The following is a 20,967-nucleotide window of genomic DNA, read 5'->3' as shown; positions in this document are numbered from 1 at the left end:
ATGTGGTAAATAATTGCCAAAAACATCCTTGTTGGTAGAATATATTATACTAGAGACAGTGCGATTCATGGAAAGTCAAAATGCCCTTTAGAGTTTACTTCTTGCCTGTTTATTAGATGGTTTTGTTTTTCATTTACTAACACAAATTCATCACTCCTCTTTTGAGTAAACATTTGTTGCACAATCTTAAAACTATACACCGAAAGAAGTGATTGTTGATAATCCATGGAAGATAGAATACACTTAAGGGTTGTTTTGTTTTAAATATATATATGAGATACTTATTTAGGCATTTATGTTTTTTCCCACCACAAAAATTATGAAATTTGCCATAAAAATATTTTTGTTAGACATTTAATCAGATATATGAACCATTTTTTAAATGGAGTGGCTAAACTCTGTAGAAATAATTCACAAAAAGTCAATTAATTTGTGATCAGCAGAGTAAAAGGAAATGTCTTTAACCTATACACCTGTTTTGACTTGATCTATATGGTGTAAAAAAAATCTTTTCTTTGGAAAAGCTGCTTACAGTGCTAAGAATGATTAATTAATTCATGGTCATTGGTGGACAAACTTTTCATTTTTGTGAACATGGTTGACGTTTTGCACTATGTGACCAACTAAGTCAAAGAAGCTCATGCCTAGAGGTTGTTCCAAGTTGAATATGTAGGGGTAAAGGAACTATGTATTTTAAAGCTATAAGCCAGTTTTTCCACATTTTATTGTACTTCAGTTGTCATTGTTATTGATTTGTTTTGTGACTTTAAATCAGCAAAATGGTGTAGAGGCAGCATTGTGGAAAACAACATACATAGAAGTTATATGATCATTTGACAAAGTCAGCTGCTAAGAAGATATACTTCACAGTGCTTATTTTAATTCAAAAAGGAATTTGATTTCTGCTTCTAAGGAAGTAAATAGGGTGGTTTTATCAAGTCCCTATCAAGAGAGTTGATGATTAAAGGGAATAATTACATGTACCTCCAAAACTCATAAATATTGATCACGTTTCAAATAATGTAAGTGAGCTATATATCTCTGGAATAGGGGAACTTACCAATTATTTACTGTTATGAAAGTACAGTATGTGAAAAGCATATCCCTCTACTTGGGCCCTCGAAGCATTTCTTCACTGTGACTTAGCGTGACCACAAAAAGTATTATACTCGTAGGCACTTGTTTACATGCGGTGTCAACTTAAATGTCATATGAAGAGATTTGGAAACAGTTTCATTTACTGGGGGTTTACAAAGACAGGTAAAGCCATACAAATTAAATAACTCAAGTATTGAGAATGGGAGTCGGTACAATTAATTGTGCCAATTAAGTTTGGGTTGAGGAACTGGCATGGCTACACAGGAGAGGATGGAGGGACATCACTAGTTTGTAAGATTTCTGGAAGTGAGAGAAAGGCATTTAAAAGATGAGAGAGAGAGAGCTTCCTGAGCCTGCAGATGGGGCTGACAATTGCCTCATAAACACTGTAACAAAAACTGAACAGAGTAATGGAAGGAAGAATTAAGCTATTTTAATGGCTGAGGCACCCAAAGCGCTAACCTAAATGCAGCTTAAAACAAGGACACTTAGGCCTGAAAAGATTAAGGCTGAGGAGAATTTCAGTATCATTAGTTGTGTGTGTAAATTAAATATCCTCTCCTCATCTTAGAATGCAAGATGTGATCTATACCTATGAGCATTAAAGTAGTACATGTTGAAAAAACATGAAAACCTCCATGCCTAGAATGCATTTTTGTCCCTGGTTGCATTTTGCTAAGCTTCATGCAGGGTGTTACATGTATAAAGTGTCCTGTACTTTGTAATAAAACATATTATAAGAAGTGCCCTATCAAATTTGTTGTCCTATTTATATAGAGTATAGAGGACATTACAATGTTTTGGGAAACTAAGCCAAATTTGTGGTCAAACCCTAGCAATTGCGTAGGACCAAGGCATACGACTTATTTTATTTTTAAAATACTTTTTCATTTATAAAATATTTTTTTAAATAGAGATTGATATGATATAGACATTAGTACACATTGGCTAGCATTAAAATGTTAACATTTTTCATTTTGTTTCAGATTTTTAAAATTTAAATAAAGGAGAGAATATTACAGATAAAGTTGAAATCCTCTTTTGAGAACTTCCTCAGTACCATTTCCCTTCTTTCCTCCCCAGAGACAATCATGATCAGGAATTTTACTTCTATCTTTCCAGGCCATATATAGATTTTAAGATATTTTGACATATAATTTGTGACTTTAATTTTTTCATGAACACTATCATGCTGTGTCATTCTGCAGTGTTTTAAAAATATGTCTGTGTTTCAGGGGGTGGGGGACAAGGGGAGGGAGAGCATTAGGACAAATACCTAATGCATGCAGGGCTTAAAACCTAGATGATGGGTTGATGGGTGCAGCAAACCACCATGGCACATGTATACCTATGTAACAAACCTGCATGTTCTGCACGTGTATCCCAGAACTTAAAGTAAAATAAAAATATAAATATACCTGTGTTAGTAATACACATAGACCTAATTCACTCTTTTTTTTTTTGAGACGGAGTCTCGCTCTGTCGCCCAGGCTGGAGTGCAATGGCGTGATCTTGGCCCACTGCAACTTGTGCCTCCAGGGTTCAAGTGATTCTCTTGCCTCAGCCTCCTGAGTAGCTGGGATTACAGGTGCCCGCCACTATACCTGGCTAATTTTTGTATTTTTAGTAGAGACGGGATTCACTATGTTGGTCAGGCTGGTCTCAAACTCCGGACCTCAGATGATCCGCCCGCCTCAGCCTCCCAAAGTGCTGGGATTACAGGTGTGAGCTACCATGCCCGGCCTTTTAATTGCTACATAGTGTTCCGTAGTAGAAGTGAGCTAGCATTTATCCATTCTCTTTGGTGGTTGACATTTAAGTTTCCAAAGTTTTGTTCGTATAGGCTGTGCTGCAGCAGCCAGCTTGTACGATGCGTGTGTTCAGGCTTTCACTAGAGTGTACCTAGAAGGAGAATAACTGTGTTGTAGATTCATATACTTTCAACTTTATAAGATTTTGGGGGGTGGTTTATAAGATACTACAACTTTGCTTTTTTACTTTTGTCAATTTGATAAATTTTAAAAGTATCTTATAAATATTTTAATTTGTATTTCCATGATCATTTGTGAGGTTGAAAATCTTTCATGTTTACTGGAGAGTTTTCTTTCTCTGTAACTCACTTATTCATACTTTTAAAATCCATTTTTTAAATTAATATGTAAAAGCTCTTTATAAATTCTAGATACTATTTCTTTTTGTAGTTATATGGGTTGCATGTATTTTCACCCGTTGGTCATTTGCCTTTTAATTTTGCCTGCAGTATCTATATTGCCATGGAAATTTAAAACGCTCAAGTAATCAAGGTTATTAAACTGTTTCTTATGAATTATGCTTCTCTTCATGAACTGTGACCTGGTAGCAAGAGCATCTCTACAGGTGGCTCTTACATGTGTCTCTGTTGAAGGTCATATGCATTTTACCCTTTGGCCTGGGAACAATTTTCGTATCAGTTTCTAGACTTGGGACACTATGCCGTGAGCCTAGAGTGCATCAGATTTAGGGCTAGTGCACAGCACTGGTCTGGGGTTCTGCACTTGACCCTTTTCTTCTCTGGTCTCCCTGGAACTTTTGCAGAGAGTGATTATGGTGTATCTAGTCCCTATTTTGCATCTGGACAAGTCCTATGTGACTTTGTGCTATTTTTAAGTAGCTTGATTCCAGCTCCCGTGAGCACAGGTCCCATGACAAATGTTAAAGGCCCGGCCACCAGCTATGCAGACCTATACTGGGTCCCAGTTTTCCTCAAGTCCTTTGGCTTCAGCTCTCTCTGACTGCTCTGACTTTAGGTTCCATGTTTATTTTTGGCACTGGGGCAGTGTGTGTGCGTGTATGTGTGTGTGTAGTTGTGTTATAGTTTGTCCAGCATTTCTATGTGTTTGAGGTAGGAAAGGAGATTTCCATGTCAACTCAGAGATACTGACCAGAAGTTCTAGCTGTCTTTACATATACTCACCACAAACCTAGATTATCTTTGTTTTAACTATTTTACTGTTGGAGATACATTTTGGTTCTTCAGCGTTTAACAGCAGCTTGGCAGAAAATTACACCAGCAGCTCCCTGCTGTCATGAGAGGTGTTGCTTTGGTAGCTGGTGCTGTTTTCCCCCCATCTGCTGTCTCATCTACCTGGCTTTCCCTTCTCCTAAGAGACTGGCAGTAGAGGCAGAGAAACTGTGCCATGTGCAAAACTCCACCATACAATTTCTGAACAAGAGGTAATCTTCCTCCTAATTCTTCTTTCCAGCAATTTGTCTGTTATTACCAATTTACTGGAATAATATTTTGGTTTGTATTCGATGCTAATTTTACCCTTGCAGTTGCCCAGCTCCTTAAATCACTTTTTCTTCTGTGCTTTAAAACTCAAGTTGAATATAATAGTTACAGTTTTCATAGTTTTAAGACTCAAAGAAAGTTTTGATTCCTAAGTTGTTAGATGATATTGATGTTTTTCAGGAGCATCTCTCTATTTCTGAAATTGTTGTCATGATAAAATCAAAAGATAACACCTCTCTATAAATGATCCCTGGGAGCTATTGTAAGAAACAAAATTTCCATGCTAGATGGACCTTATATAATATTGGTTCCCATACCACCCTTTCTCTAGATGTGGCTCTTTGTGTAGCTTAAATCACAGAAAAATTTCTCTGCATTATTGAGGTTTAGGAGATGTTGTTGCTGCATGCTGCCTAGTTTAGAGTTCCACAGAATCCATTACAAGGATGGTTCTAGCCTCACTTCCAAAATGGAGATTTTAGCAAGACTCACATAAAAAGAAGACATATCTCTCCCCTCGTCTAGCGTTTCAAAATTCTCTCTAATTTTGCCAACTCCTAATCTGCACACCAGACACTTTGTGCAATTGAGGAGTGGGGAGCATTTTCAAGGATATCAGGATACCTCTGCTGTGACCTTCAGCCTTACCTTAGAGATCTTTCTGGGGAGGGATCTGCCACTTTGTGAATTCTTAGCTTCTTGTAACATCATACCAATAAATACCAAAAGACATGGCTTTGGTAGAACATTGGCACTTGGGTGTTCCCCCACGCCCTCAGGGGATCTCATAATACCCAAATTACATGTTTCCTGCAGAGAACCAAGAAGAGGAGAAATAGTCTAAAACAAAAACCAGTAGACTGTCATAAACAGAATGCAGGTTAAAGGACTGTAACCATTCTTATTTCAGAAGACTCCAGAAGCTCTTGCACAGGAGAGAATTCAGAGTACCTCCCCACTTCAGATCTGAACCATTCTCCCAGTGTGGGAATTTGTAGGTTCTTATCAGGGCAATGAATCATGACATTATAAAATCTGTTCTCCAGCATCTTTTATTCTAATAGTATACTGATCTAAAGAGCTAAGAGTAGAAAAAATGGTGAGCACAGAAGAATGATTTTTTAAAAAATTCCCAGGCTTTAAACTCTGCTTTTTCAGGATTGTTGAATTTAAAGGGGTCAATGAATAACACCAAAAGAAGTAGGCTTCTAAGGTGGGCTATAGGATCCCCTACCCACCCTCCAGATGTGCCCTGTATAATCACCCAGACCATAAATACTGTGGATTTTACTCCCACGATTGGGTCAGATTATATGGCACAGAAGACCTTAAAATTATCTGAGTGGTCCTGACCTAATCACATGAGCCCTTTAAAGGCAGAGTGATTGCAGACTGGGGTGGTCAGAGATTTGAAACATGAGAAGGATGTGACCACCATTGATGGATAAAAGACTGAGGGAGTCACATGGCAAGGAATGTGGTGGCCTCAAGGAGCTGAGGGTGGCCCGGGCTGATGGCCAGCAAGGAAATGGGACCTATAGCCTACAGGCCCATAGCCATAAAGAACTGGACTTTTATGAATGGGATTGGAAGCAGATTTTTTCTCCTGGTGAGAACTCAGTTTTGTCAATACCTTGATTTCAGCCTGGTGATACCACAAGCAGAGAGCCCAACCACACCATGCTAGACTTCTGGTTTACAGAATTCTGAGCTAGCAAGTGAGTGTTGTTTTAAGCTGCTAAATTTGAGGCAATTTTTATACAACAACGATTTAAAAAAAAACGAATACAGATTTTAGTATCTGGAAGTGAAATGCTGCCACAACAAATACCTAAAAATGCAGAAGTGGCTTTGGAATTCATAAGTGGGAAGAGGCTGGAAGAATTTTGAGGATATCATCTTGAGGATGATAGGAAAATGCTAGAATACCTTGAATCAACTGTTAGTAGAAATATGGATGTTAACAACGTGACTGGTGAGGGCTGAGGAGGAAGTAATGAATGTATTATTGGAAACTGGAAAAAGGAGGATGGATCACTGTTAATGTGGTGACAGAAAGCCTAGGGCAGTCATGTCCTGCAGTTAGATGGAAAACAAATTAACCAGAAATGAACTTCCTAGTTGATGAACTAAGGTATAAAAAAAAAATGTTGAAGGTGCCACCTGGATTCTTTCTGCTGCTTATAGTAAAAAGAAAAGAGATAAATAGAGGGAAGAAATTTAAGTGAAAAGGATCAAGACTTGATGCTTTGGGGACTTCTTGACCTATCTAGATTGGAAAAGATCTTAGAGTTAACAAATTACTGCCAACAGTATGGCATGAAGAACAGACTGAGGTGTGAATATACAGTCCTTTGTTTTAGTCTTGAAAAGATCAAAAGGTCAGAGTATTTAGTCATATAAAAGACCCTTCTGGGAGATCAACGGTGCTTCTCATGGATCTTTTCAAACTAGCAGGCCTCCAGGAAGCTTAAGAGTGGTATCCCTCAGCCATCTCGGCAGGAGACCGAGAGAGACGAGATTATTTCAAAAAGATTGTGGTATAGCTTTTGTCTGATGTAGTGAATTCCCAAAAAATCCACAGAGGTCCTGCTGCTTTCTTGGGAAAATTTTATTAGAAACACTGCCAGCTTGGACTGAAAGGGACAGAGAGAGTATAATGTGAAAATAGGCTAATAGTCCCCCAAAATTTGATTATAGTGATGGGAGGCAGGCTGATAAAACGACTCAAATGCAAGTGCCTACTACCATTCAAGAAGAAGGATGAATGACCCTTGAACCAAGAGGGCAGAATTTAATAGCCCAGGTATTAGAGACTGTGGCTGGCCCCTGTGGCCCCTTGCATTTTTTTGATACTTCCATCATTGAACAAACCCACCTCTCTAGGCTCAGAAAGAGCTGTGACTATCCAGATCCTCCTGTAAAAGCACAGGCTACTTACTGCAAGGCAGAGAAGGGGGAAAGTGCCGCCTGAAGACAGATGGCATTTTAAGAGAGAGACAGGGCTGAGCTGAACTTGTTCAGTCATTTCTCCCACATTTGCCAATCAGAATGACAGGCCATACTGTGAACCCTCCTGGGGAGAGGAAGTTCCCAGCTATGTGAGGAGTGGAAGATGAGCATTCCCCCTAAGAAGAGTATAGGGTAGCTTCCATATCCCCTGGTACATCCATGGTGCTGAAATGATATTTCACTAAAGGTTCAATAGAAGGAGAGCAGTCCAAAGACACCTTTATTCAACTATATGTTGGCCTTAAACCTATAACTAAATGGTTCACTAACAACCTCATTAAGACCTGAGCCAAGAAGTTCCTAGATATGGAGGTATTGGAGCTGATCTAAGAGGATGTATTTACCAGAATAAAGATGAAGAAGAGCCATGGTGGAAGGAGAGAAAAAAAAAAAAAACTACAGAGTGGGTAGCAGATGTGGAAGGCCATGAATTCAGTGAGCCCACTGGAAGTGGGGAATGGCTCAGGGTGGTATTGAGCATGGGGCTTTTTGCATTCCCTCAGACCTGAGCTGGAGTTCCAGCACTGCCACTTCTTAACTGTGGGGCTTGAGGGAAATTACTTTCTCTCCATTTCAGTGTTTGTGTCCGTGTGCTATTTGCATTTGTATGATAAGAAAATGCATGTGAAGCAGTTTGCACGTGGCTGGCACTTAGAAAGGCCTCAGTAAATGATGTTCTAATTGTTACTTTTATTGTTACCCCAGTGGAATGGTAGAGCAGAAGTCAGTTAGAAAAATCATGAGAACCAAATAGAAAAGGTAGAAACGAGATAAAGATAATAATAATGAGAGGCAGTGGTTTTAATGCTGATTCAGAAACTAATGTCATGAATACAGTTCTTTTTCTCTTTGCCTGGTTACTCTTTACCTGGTAACAGAATGTCTCTAGAATGGCAGAACTATACCAACACTAGTGACTGTGGAATCCATTGAAAGGTCAAGTAAGAAGAAATGTTCTAATTACAGCATAGGGCATGCAGAAATAGTTATCCACTTTAAACCAAAGAATCTTTGACTCATTAGTAAGTACATCCTATGGTTCTAAGTGGCAATCATCAACAAAATGTACTGATTAACACCTAAATAGTTCAAACAAATAAAACATATACTAACTTCATAAGTTTCATGACTTGCTGACCTTATTGTAAACTATATACATAAGTCTTCTAATCTGTGTTTTATTTTGAAATCCCAAAGTCACCTTTCAGAAAATACTATGGCTCAACATATTTCATTTACTGTTATATTGAGTATTGGTACGAATGTCCTCCAGCACATAGTACTGTGTGGCATTTGCCTCCTTTCCAACAGCCTCCCCACCCTTTAACATAGGTTAATGGTATCAACTTCTAGTAAGATACATTCACAATAAGATTGTGTATAATTCCAAAGGGGGCATTAAGGGTCCAAACAAAATGATCATTCATTCATTTGCTTGTTCAATAAGTACATACCAAGTGCCTTTATTGTGACATGTATTATACCCAGTCCTCCATTCTCCATACCTCATGCAATTATAAGAGATCATCCACTGAAGAAATTGCCCCCTTTCTCGTCTCTGTTTAAAGGGAGGTGTTTACCTGCTCTGCCACAAAATGATATACAATTCTTAGGTCAATGGGAGCTCTTATTAATAATACAGAAGGATGTCTTTTAGCTTCAGACTTTATAAGCACAGCAAAAAGAGTTAATAGAGAAAAACTAAAAATATAAAATGAAATGAACTATATACAGTTTGTTACTGGTTAAATTAAGCATGCCCATATATAGCAAATTAAATACATTTGTGCATATACATACATACATATATGCATATGCAAATATATGTATATGCATGTGTACACACACATGTAGAGTGTGACTTTGAGATTTACTTCCTGCTTTCTCAGGGAGTATCAACAAAGCCTTAACCTAACCTAAAGTAACATTAACCTAAGTTGGGGCGGTTAGGAGAGTGCCTTTGTTCTCATCCATGCCTAGACCTCCTTTTATTTCCTGTTCCAGTATCATCAAACTGTAATTTGGGCATCTGTCTTCACACTCACCCATGCTGGTCTGACTGCTTCCTAGTGTGAATACTCTTATGCTAACAGAAGTTATTAGTTTTGCTGTAGCTAATCAAAGTTCAGGCCTTAGAGTATAGACTTTTTGCCCTAACTGACTCCAGTAGGGTTTATTAACTCTCTTTCTATTAATTTACCTGTTTCCATTGAGGCCTTTAATTGTTGCAGGCATGTGTGTACTGTAGGAACTGCAGGATATGGGACTGTCCTCTGCAGTTTTCTTTGATTGCCTGTGACTGAATGCCTTTCATCTCCATCGAATGCTCTGCTGTTGAGGAGGGAGAGTGATACAGATCTCAGGGCTTCAGGTGGTGGGAAAATCAGAGTGCTGCCTGGAAGCCAGCACATAGCAGAGAGGTCCCTGTGAGATGGTACCTGCTGATCCTGGCCCAGGTCATCCATTTCTTCCAGGTCTTTTTCCCTCATGACTCTCCTTGTTAACCTTGTGTAACAGAGAGGCTGATACTTCTTTTAAAGAGGTGTGTGTGTGTGTGTGTGTGTGTGTGTGAGAGAGAGAGAGAGAGAGAGAGAGAGAAAGAGAGAGTGATCTAACTGGATCCCAGTTAGACAAACATGACTTAAACTGTAAATATTGTCAGTTTATATAATATGTTACTAGGGCCACCTGAAATGTGAACACAAATAAAAATCCCATGGCAGGACTCAATAGTACAGTGTCATTCAGATGATCTAAAGTTGGCTTATAGCACTCTTTTTACATGTTTGTAAACCTGAGAATATGGAGTATAAGAACTCTCATAGACTTCTTAGACGCTGGAAACATGTCTTTGAACCACTCTGAACACCAGCTTGGGCTTGGCTCTAACATCCATCCACCGAGATCTCTCACAGCAAGCATCCTCACTGCAAAAGAACTTGCTGCCAGTAGAGCTGAAGTGTCCCTACTTGGCTGAGGGCCACTCTGATTAACTGCTTCCTACCCTCCCTTTTGTGATTCTTTCAATTAATAACTCCTAGACATGTGATCTTGCAAAGTTTAAGGGAGTATTTTTTATTTAGTTATTAGTCTTTTTCTTTGGGAATCTGATGGAGTACTGCAAACATGGGAACTAAAGAAAAAAAAACCTAATTGGTAAATTAACTATAAGGATAATATAATGGTCAAAAGGAGACGATAGCATATGTTTTTTTGTAGACAAGACTCCCAAGTAAACTGGGATTCAGACCTTATTTTCTGAAGATTTAATATTGGTTCTTTTAGTATTATTGTATGTGTGAAGAAATTAAGTAGAATAGGAGGTTTAATTATGCAGAAGAAATAAACTAGGGATCATCTAATTTTTAAATGTTCACAATGTTCCTTGTTTTGTTATTAAAACTTAGAAATAAACATTATTTTATTAAATTAACTTATTAATTTAAATCAACCTTATTAATTTAAATTAACTTTAAATTAACTTAACCTTCTAACATGAGACTGAGCACATGGTCAACTCTTGGTACAGTATATAAGTCAATAGGTAACAGAAAAGTTGTGGTGGTAACCCACAGATGGTAGAATGGTAATCCAAGAAGCTCACTTTTCTAGTTTCAGCTGTCTTGTAAAAATAAAAACTTCCACTAGAGCATCTTTTTAAAAGGTAGAAAAGCTGATGGAATCTTTCTACCCTCTGTCAGGACATAGTTTTAAGAAAAAGCCAGGGGTGGGTGGGGAGGGAGAGAGAGAGAGAGAGAAAGCCTGGATAATCAGGAGCCAGATGTATTTGTTTTTCTGGAAAAGATTTCCCATTAGACAGTTTTAGAGAAAGAATCTTGAATTTAACTCCAGGTATAAATTTTTGACTGTACTTTCTGGCTAGGTCTTGATTATTCATAGGGATTTGATTTAATTAACAGATACCTAAACAGTACTTGCTATGTGCAAGGCAGTATTCCATGTTCATTTAATCTTCTTAACAGCCCTAAGGGGTAGATACTTATATGATCCTCATTTCATAAATGAAGAAACTGAGGCACATAGGGGTTATGTAATTTCCCCGAAGTCACATGAACATTAAGTGTGCAGTAAGGATTTGAACCTGAGTGGTCTGACTGGTCTGATTTTAGACACTGTGCTATGCTCCCCATCAGCATGATTGCTGTGTGCTGTTAACTTTGTGATTAATTAATTTTGAGAAATCTCAGTTTCAAACTATTTACTTTCGGGTCACTTTAATGGCTTTGGTCCTGTCCTGGTTTACTCAGAACGATTCAATGGCTAGGTAATTGATAATCTTAAAACTCTTTATTAGTACCTGCCTGCTTTCTAGTAGAATTTCTTGTGTGTTCTAAAAGTTCACACTGCTTACTATGTCTGTCTCCCTACTCTTCTTAAAATTCTTTCAAGATTCTTCCCTCTGAGATAATGAATTATGATGTCTAAACACTTACAGGACACCAGACCATTATGATATGATCATAGTTGAAGTATCAAGACATGTTTTATGGAACAGTAAAAAATACCTTCTTCATCGCCTCCTCAGTGCCATTCTTTTGTTAAGCAGACTGAAGAAAATGTAATGATTTTGGTGTGATTTCTTTTCCTACTGACATCATATTTCACAAGAAGAGAATTTCCACAGGTTTCCAGTATGACATCTGCCCACCTCTCAGAATCTGTACCCCTTACCTCCCCTTACCTCTTTTTACAGTGCATGACGTGTCATGCTCCTGTCTAAGGCTAGTCCCTCCATTTGTGCGTGGAATCCTGTCCCATTTCTCCTGCTCAAGTTTATCCCAATTTCTCTCCCACCACCATCCCCCTTTTTCTAGCTCTTTCCAGGTACCCTAAAAATACACCATTATGACCTTCATCTATAAACTACCCTCCCTTGATCCCACATGCCCTCTTCAGAAAATCTCATCATTCCCTGGCCTATACACAGTGTCTCCAGCGTCTCTCCTACCATTCCCTCTTGAACCATTTTGTCCCTCTGCTCCAGCAATGTCGCACTTGCCAACATCATTGCTTACCTCCGTATTTCAGTGATCAATTCTTTGTCTTCACCTTACTTGAATTATTATGATGGAATTCATCACTGCCTCCTCCTTGGAAAACTTGATTCCCTTGGCCTCTAGGAAGCCATTCTTTCTTTGTTCCTCTGTCTTACTGGTATCTTCCTCTCAGTAAACTCCTCACCATTCCATCTTCTAAGCTTTGGAGTCTCCTGGGGTGGCAGGGTGGGGGTCAGTCCTCTCAGTATGTGTACTCTCTAATGATCTCAGCCAATCCCTATGACTTCGTATACCATTTATTTCCTAATACCAATTCATACCTTTGGCCTGGACTTTTCTTTTGAACTCCAAACTCACATGTGTTAACTCCTCAAATCTAATATTCCCAAACTGTATTCTTGCTTTTGTCTCCAAAATACTCTTTCCCTAGTTTTTCTTTTTTCAGTAAATGGAAATCTAGTCTGCTAGCACTCAGGCCGAAAGGCTTGGTATCCTCTCTGACTTCTGTTTCCGCCCTTATACCCTTACCTGTTGGCATGGATAGAAGGCTGTACCTTTAAAATATAATTAGGACTATTATAATAGCTTCCTAATCTCCTAATTAATCTGTCCCCTCCCTTTCCGTTTCCACTCTGCCTCTCCAATCAGTTTCCCACACAGTAGGCAGACCGATCATTCTAAAACTCACTTTAGATCATGTCACTGCTCTGCAGAAAACACATCAATGACTTCCCATTCTACTCAGAATAGAATCTAGAAGTGTAGAAGGGACATACAGGGCCCTGTGTGATCTACCTCTCTGCTCTGCTCCGATACTTCTTAAATCTCATATCCTACTCCTCTTCCCATCGTTGAGCTCCAGCCCAAGCAACCTACTTCCTACTCCATGAACACTCGAGCATATGTCCTCTCAGCCTTTTGCTCAGGTTTGGAACACTGCTCTCCCAGATGTCTGCATGACTCACTCCTGCACAGCATTCAGGGTCCTGCACAAATGTCATCTTAGAAAGAAAGTCCTTGATGGCCCAACAAAAATGGCATCCTCTTTCTCTGTCACTATCTATTTATCCTGCTTCATTTTTTCCTTAGCACTTGTCACTCCCAACATCTATTTATTGACTATCTTCACTTCCACTTCTAGAATGTAAGCCCCATGAGAAAAGAGAATTTGTCTAGTTTCTTTATTGCTTTAGCCCCAGTGCTGGCACAGGGCACTCAAAATTAGTGATTGAATAAATGAACTCAATGAATGAAAAGTATATCACTCTCCTTTGATGTTATGGTGTAGAGGAAAGCATGCCAAGCTGAGAGGTCTTAACAAGAGCGGCGACCTTAGCAAGTTATGTAGGGTCTGTGGGTTTTGCCTTCTTAGTTGTAAAATCAGGTGTTTTGATTAAATGATTGCAAAAATCACCTTGGTTCTAAGTCATGACTGAATGACTCAGGTTTGATTACTTTTCACTTTTCACTCTCTCTGACACTTCAGGTTTTGAAATACAACATCCTTAGTCTATATACTCCCTTCTTAATGAATAGTGAAAAGAGAGAAATTAAACAGGATTACAGACAAATTCATTTCAGCCATATCAACATATGACGTGATCATTATGCAATATTTCAATGCCCATACTGAAAACAGACCTTCCTCCTAAAGAAGACATGACAGTTATTTTTTAATCCACCTGGCATTTCAATTAAGGGGGAGATAACTAATGTGTTTACCCAAGAATACTTTCTTGGCTCATCATGTTATAAGGACATGGGACTGCATCACAGCAGAAAATAGCTTACTGCCAATTGAGTGGGAAGCTTTGCTATGGGAAAATGCTCACATAAGTGACCAAAGTAAACATCACCTAAAAGAGATTAGTGTTATTTATTTATGCATATAGACATCATCTACTTCCAAACAATTTATAATAAAAGGCATTAATACTTTAGTGCTGGATATCTTCTCCCTGAGTCGTATCACTCTCCATTCTGCTCTGTAGCACAGTTTTCACACATGGCTTCCTTGCCCTCTGGCTTTTGGTTTGGTTCAGCCAAAGTGGAACATGGGAGATCAAGGTGAGGGAGAGGTGTAGGGTTTGGATAGTTGTTTCTGCAGCTCCTTGCCCTGCAGGGTTGTACTGACCAGTTGTGTCCTTCACCAAAGATCTCAGCTCCCGTCAGGGGTCCTCCTCACCCAGCACTGTATGAGCCCTTGTGGTTGCCCTGCATTCCCACCCTCCTTTGTCGGTTGTCCACTTATTACATTCTTCTTAACTTATCCTAATTTTCAGTGTGCCATCTGTTTCCTATTAGGAATCATTAAAATAGAAAGTCAGTAAAGGAACAAAAGATGAGAAATTAAGGGAATGGGAATATCATTATGTCAGCAAACAAGACTAAAGAAGGGTGTTGTAATTGAACATGGTTAAAGTTAAAGGGAAACATATAGCTCTTATTTGCTAATAATAGAGAACACACCAGCAGATCAGGAGCTGGCAGCATGTATTGGGAGGAGGAGTACAACCCACTCAATGGATAGCATTTTCAGTAGAAATTTTACAAGAGCCTAAGTCAATCCTCTTATGAGATTGTACCAGCCTTTATAAGACCTGTGGCATAAAATTAAATCATGATTCTTTGAAACTTTTCTACAGAAAATGAAACTGCTGCCACATGCAAGGTGATTTAAAAAATGTTATATAGGAATATATATAGGATTCTTGTCATTTGACCTGATACAGGAATAGAATTTGGAAACTTTAGGAATTAATAATAGTTATGCCCCTTACATGCTCCTCCCAAATATTAATTTCCTTGGCCAGACTTCATAAAAACTGGCCATAATATACTTACACATAATAGACACAATATACTTTTGTAGTTATTACTATTATTTTTTTTAACTTTTATTTAAAGTTTAGGGGCACATGTGCAGGTTTGTTACGTAGGTAAACTTGTGTCATGGGGGTTTGTTGTACAGATTATTATATCACCCAGGTATTAAGCCTAGTACCCATTAGTTATTTTCCTCATCCTTTCTTTCCTCCACCCTCCACCCTCTGGAAGGCCCCATTGTGTAATTATAAAGTATTTTATGTCCATTGTAGATAATTTGGAAAATGCAAGCAAGCATACAAAATACAATAAAAATCACCCAAAATCCTAAACCACTGCCAAAAGAAAATTAACAGTGTCTTTACACTCTTTTTTCTACATATCCAAGGACTTTAACTTAACTAGAATCACACTATATATGTTATTTTTAACCAGATTTTTTTCTTATTGACCAACATTTTGCATATTTTCCCCTTTTTCTCCTGCCGCATAATTTTTAGTGGTTGCATAGTGTTACATCAGAATAGTGCATTTTGCAAATCTTGCAACTTGGGATCGTTACATTGTTTCCAATTTTTCACCCTTTTAAGGTTGTGATGAACATTCCTGTATATAAATCTTTGCATAGATTCCTGCCTGTTAATTCTTAAAAGTTTATTTCTTAATTCTTAAGATTTTTACTAGTTATTTTCTTATTTTTATTTTTTAAAATTTATTCTTCAGAAAAAGTATGACAATTTATCCTCCTACCAGAGGTAAATGAGCTTGTTTATCACCTTGGAGATTGGTTGCTAAAATGTTCAAGTTTAGGGCACTGATAAGTAGCTGAAACACGAACAGTTTTAATTGCAGACTGAAAGGAGATCCATTAAGTTCAAATAACCAGGCAGGATGGTTGCCAAATTGACTTTCTATTTTGAAAATGAAGGATTAACTCTGGTTTCTTACTCAAGTAGAGAGTTTTTCCATCTTTGCATAATAAATGCCCTGGAAGGTAATTCTTTTGAAGCCAATTTTTTTTTTTTTTGAGATGGAGTCTCGCTCTGTTGCCCAGGCCGTAGTGCAATGGCATAATCTCGGCCCGCTACAACCTCTGTTTCCCAGGTTCAAGTGATTCTCCTGCCTCAGCCTCCCAAGTATCTGGGATATTAGGCACGCGCCACCATGCCCAGCTAATTTTTGTATTTTTAGTAGAGACGGGGTTTCACCATGTTGGCCAGGATGGTCTCTGTCTCTTGACCTCGTGCTCCACCCACCTCGGCCTCCCAAAGTGCTGAGATTACAGGCGTGAGCCACTGCACCCAACCTGAAGCCAATTTTTTATTCAGAAACTTAAGCCAGTCCCAGGTTGAAGCACACAGAGATCTCTATACCATCAAACTACAGAAGAGGTAATGTTGGCTGAAAGGTTTTGAGAGTAGGAATGACTAAGTATAGAATACCTTTAATCTGGCTTCCATGAGCAATTTGACCTAGAGACGTACCAGGTCCCCATTCTCTGTTGGGATTAAATGCACCTCCAAACCCCTGCATGAACTGGCTAAATGAACTGGCTCACTGTTTGAAAAGTTGCCTATCTAGATGTTTTTGGATTCATATGAGCTGATATAAGAAAAGTATTTGGGGCAATGCTATCTTTCTATATTCTTTTTCATTGGATCAGTTTAGCAAATGTATACCTTGTATCTCTCATCTGAAAGGTGCAATACTAGATACAAATAAACATGATAGTATAAGGCATGCTCCTTACCATTCAGAAGTTCACACAAAGTTGTAAAAACTATGTGGCAAAATATAGATAATTGTAAAATTGATCATATAGAAAGAGGAGTCATACTTCAATTGGTGGTGATTTTAGGGGGTACAGGGACCATCATTGATCTAAATGAAGTACATGGGAAAAAATTATAGTAAAAAAAGAATGCTTTTCTATTAAGACATCCTGTTATGTTTTTACATATAACAATGCTATGTTATATGTAAAACATACTTTTTGTGTGGAGTTGCGTATTCCAGGCCAAAAGTAGAAAGGGGATCTTTTTAAATAATTGATACATAGTGATTGTACAAATTTCTGGGGTACCTGGGATATTTGATACATGCATAAAACATGTAACAATCAAGTCAGGGTAATTGGGATATCCATTACCTCAAACATGTATCATTTCTTTATGTTGGAAACATTCCGAATATTCTCTTCTAGCTATTTTGAAATATACAATGAATTGTGATTAACTATAGTCATCCTACTGGTGCTATTGAACACTAGAATTTATTCCTTCTACTTAACTGTAGTTTTATATGCATGAAACAACTTCTCTTTATCCCCTGCCGCTTACCCTTCCCAGCCTCTAATAACCACCATTCTACTCTCTACCTTAAAAATAGGATGCAAGGAACTATCTAATTAGAATCTAGAAAATGGAATAAAAATGTGCTTTATCTTCATGGCTTATGGGAACTGGAACTGGATGCTTTGAACTTCATATCTTTTATGAGTCTGGTTAAGTGTTATGACTTCCTTCTGACTGAGTCACAGGTCAGAGATACTGACCTGACAACAATGTACAGAAGTCTATTTGTTCAAAGATTCAACATCACGCAAGCGTGAAATAAGAGACAAACTATTTGCTACTCTAATCCTTTTGTCCTAACTTTCTGCTTCCTATGTGTAAATAAGAAATTCTCATTTCATGTTGAATTTAATGGTTGTATAATATTGCTCCAAGATTTTTTTAAGTTAAACTTTGAGATACTCTAATATTATAAATGTTCTGTTTACAAGTGTAGTTTTTAATAGGAAAAAAATCTGAAAGATTACAAAAGTAAGGTAGGATATAAAAATGATCTTAGACTGAAAAATAGCATGACATTATTTGGGCTCCAAAATCTATATGGTGAATAGTTTCTACAGTTTTTATTTCTACAGTATTTATTATACTTTTACTGGCTTAACTTTATTAAAATGAACAAAATGTGGGACTGTGAAAATAAACCTCTTGCATTCAATACAAATCAGAAGTATAATAATAAGAGGAGATGGGGATAATGAGTGCTTGTTTTGTTTTTCTGTAAACCTCATGTGGAAGTAAAGAGACAAGCTATAAATTCAACTCTTATCATATGCTGACTTTCTGATTCTTCTGTCATTGAAACATTATAAGAATCCTTCAAAAAGTCTAACAATCAGTGCATTTAAAATCTCTGTCTCAACAAATGTCCCAAAGGGCTAGTTAAATACCCTTAGTCTTGACTTCAGTTTGAGGCTTGCAAAGCTAATAATTCTTGATACATAAATTGTAGGATGAATTAATTGATGAAAAGTGAATGGAACTGTCCTTAGGGAGGTACTTAGTTTGGCCTTTACCATCCTGAAAAGAAAACTGCTGGCCCGGTTCCCATGTACAACTTTGTTATTCTTGGACCAGAGACCAGAAGAAACTTCCAGTCACCTAAGAGTGATCAATGATACCCTCTTATGCGTTAGACATGACACAATGTACTAAGGATACAAAGATAAATAATGCAGATTAACATGGGAAATGCTGTGCTAAGAATACACAAATAATGCCTTAGAAGGTACACCTAGCTGTATCTGGAGGAGAGGGAGAGGTAGAAAGGCTGAGAAGGCAATGCTAAAACTGAGTCTTTAAAGGATGGATAGGAAGGATTTACCAAGCAATAAGGCAAGGCAGAACTTTCCAGGCATGTACTAAATGCCCAAATATATTGGTAAAGATCCAGGGCCAGAACCTCATGAAAGAAGTCCAGGAATGCAGGTAGTCAAAGAAAGGAGGGTCATAAACTATAAGCTATTGGTGTGCCATGGATGGAGCTACTGTTTTTCTAGAGGGCTCAGGAGAAGATTCGAGGACGTGGCATTTGTTCTCATCTTATAGATAAAGTAAGTTTGACAGGTGGAAGAGGGAAATTAAGTCATTCTAGTAGAGAAAGCTGTGCAGAAAAGCAAATAAGCATGAGAGTGCATAACCACGTTCTCTTTCCTGTTTACATCCTCATCCTGGAGACCTCATCCAGTCCTCTGGTGTCAAATACTGTTTATGTGGCTATCTCCTTAATTTAGGTCTCCAGCACTGAGTTCTCCCCTAAGCCACCCATCTGTGCCTTCAGATGTTCGTCTGGCCCCTCCAACTTAGAGGTCTTATGGGCTTGTCAAGTGTTATATGTTCAAAACTGAGCTCCCAATTTTCTTCCTTTTCCAAGCTTGTTATTCTCCCAATCTTCTATCTCAGTTACTAGTATCACCTTTCAACCAGCTGTTCAAGCAAAAACCTAGGAATTGTCCTTGATTAGTCTTTCCTCCAATCTTCACATGGAATCTCTCAATGAGCCCTCTTGGAATCTTTCAATGAGCCCTCTGATTCTACTCAAAAGCACATCTCAGATCTGAACACTTGAATCCATCTCCTGAGTCCAGGGACGAGCGCTGCCTTTTCCTTCTAACTGGTCTCCCTGTTGTTCCTTAGCTTCTCTACTACCCATGCTCCACTTCATATCCAGAGCTCTCTTTTTAAAATGTAAGTCAGATCATGCTACTATTTGCTTTAGTCTCCTCAATGGCTTTTCCTTGTTTCTAGAATTAAATCCTGGCCAAATCATCTAACCCCCATGCAGCTCTCCAATCTCGCTTCTAGTCTTAACCTATGCCACCTGCTCCAGCTCCCTGGCCTCTTCCCAGCTCTCAACATATGCGAGGTCTTCCCCATCCAATGCTGTTGCACCCTCTTCCCAATGTACTCCCCTCCATCTCTTCCCATGGGTGTTTCACTCTCATCTACTAGGTTTTCAAACAAATGTCTTGTCATCCAGATGTCCTATTTAAGACATTTAAAAGATACCTTCTACTAATTCTACTCAAATTTTTCTAAACCATCACTCTACGTATCCCCTTCTTAGAGGTTAATACAGCATGTGATATTCCATTCATTCATTCATTTACTATCTGTCTCCCTTTCTAGAAAGTCTCAGTTCCACAAGACAGAGGCTTTATTTCTTTTTAAGTACCAGTTATCATGTGCTCAATAAATACTTGTTGAACAAATGAATGTCAAAGTCCCAAAGTCAATAATGGTTTAATACTATAGGTAAGGGTTAACAGAATCAAATACACAGAGACATCAAGTAAAATCATGATTGAAAAGGATATTTGACCTGATCCTGTGGAACTCACCAGTGAGAGCAGTGACTCTGGAGTGCAGTACAGAGGTAGGAATACCATAGGTGAGGAGTGAAATAGAAGATGTGCACATGGGAAAAAGCGAGTTGCTAAGATGCCTGGCGAAAGAGGAACAATGAAAGGTATGCTGCTACAATCTTTGGGTTCTAAAGAATTTCTAAATTATTGCAATGGGATAAAATTATGTTTAATTCCATGTGAGAAGGAAGCAGCAAAGAGCAAGAAGCTGAAGGTACAGGGGAGAGGAGGGGACAGATGAGGAGGGAGGCTACGAAGAAGGTGGAATTGGGAATGGGATCTGCAGCCCAGGTGAGGCATTAGTCTTGAACAGGAGGAAAAATACCTCTTCTTCTGATGGGCTGAACAATAAGAAAGATATCTTGTAGAGCTTCTGTTTGCTCTGATGAAAGTGAGGAAATAGCAGCAGGTATGGAGCTGAACATAGTGAGCAGGTTTTAGAATATCACTATGAGAAATTGAGAGGCATTGTCCAGGAATTCATAAATGGAATGCTTATTGTCATTGAAGATTCAACTGAAACCATA

At 38.4% G+C, this 20,967-nt stretch overlaps 1 protein-coding gene and 1 long non-coding RNA gene across 14 annotated transcripts in view; one reads left to right on the top strand and one right to left on the bottom strand.

Annotated features, from left to right (window-relative positions):
• Window positions 1-20,967, top strand: part of CCDC148 (coiled-coil domain containing 148) — a 320,462-nt gene that overhangs the window by 214,155 nt on the left and 85,340 nt on the right. The gene's annotated exons all lie outside the window — the stretch shown is intronic.
• LOC134808049 (uncharacterized) overlaps window positions 14,257-20,967 on the bottom strand; it is a 28,924-nt gene continuing 22,213 nt past the window's right edge. The window contains exon 2 of the long non-coding RNA XR_010150110.1: window positions 14,257-14,696. This is a non-coding gene — a long non-coding RNA (uncharacterized LOC134808049). The remainder of the gene's footprint in view (window positions 14,697-20,967) is intronic.

Source organism: Pan troglodytes, chromosome 13 (genome assembly GCF_028858775.2).
Source record: "Pan troglodytes isolate AG18354 chromosome 13, NHGRI_mPanTro3-v2.0_pri, whole genome shotgun sequence".
In the NCBI taxonomy this organism is placed as follows: Eukaryota; Metazoa; Chordata; class Mammalia; order Primates; family Hominidae; genus Pan; species Pan troglodytes.
Note: the sequence above shows the minus strand (reverse complement) of the source record. Positions and strands in the feature narration are given on the sequence as shown.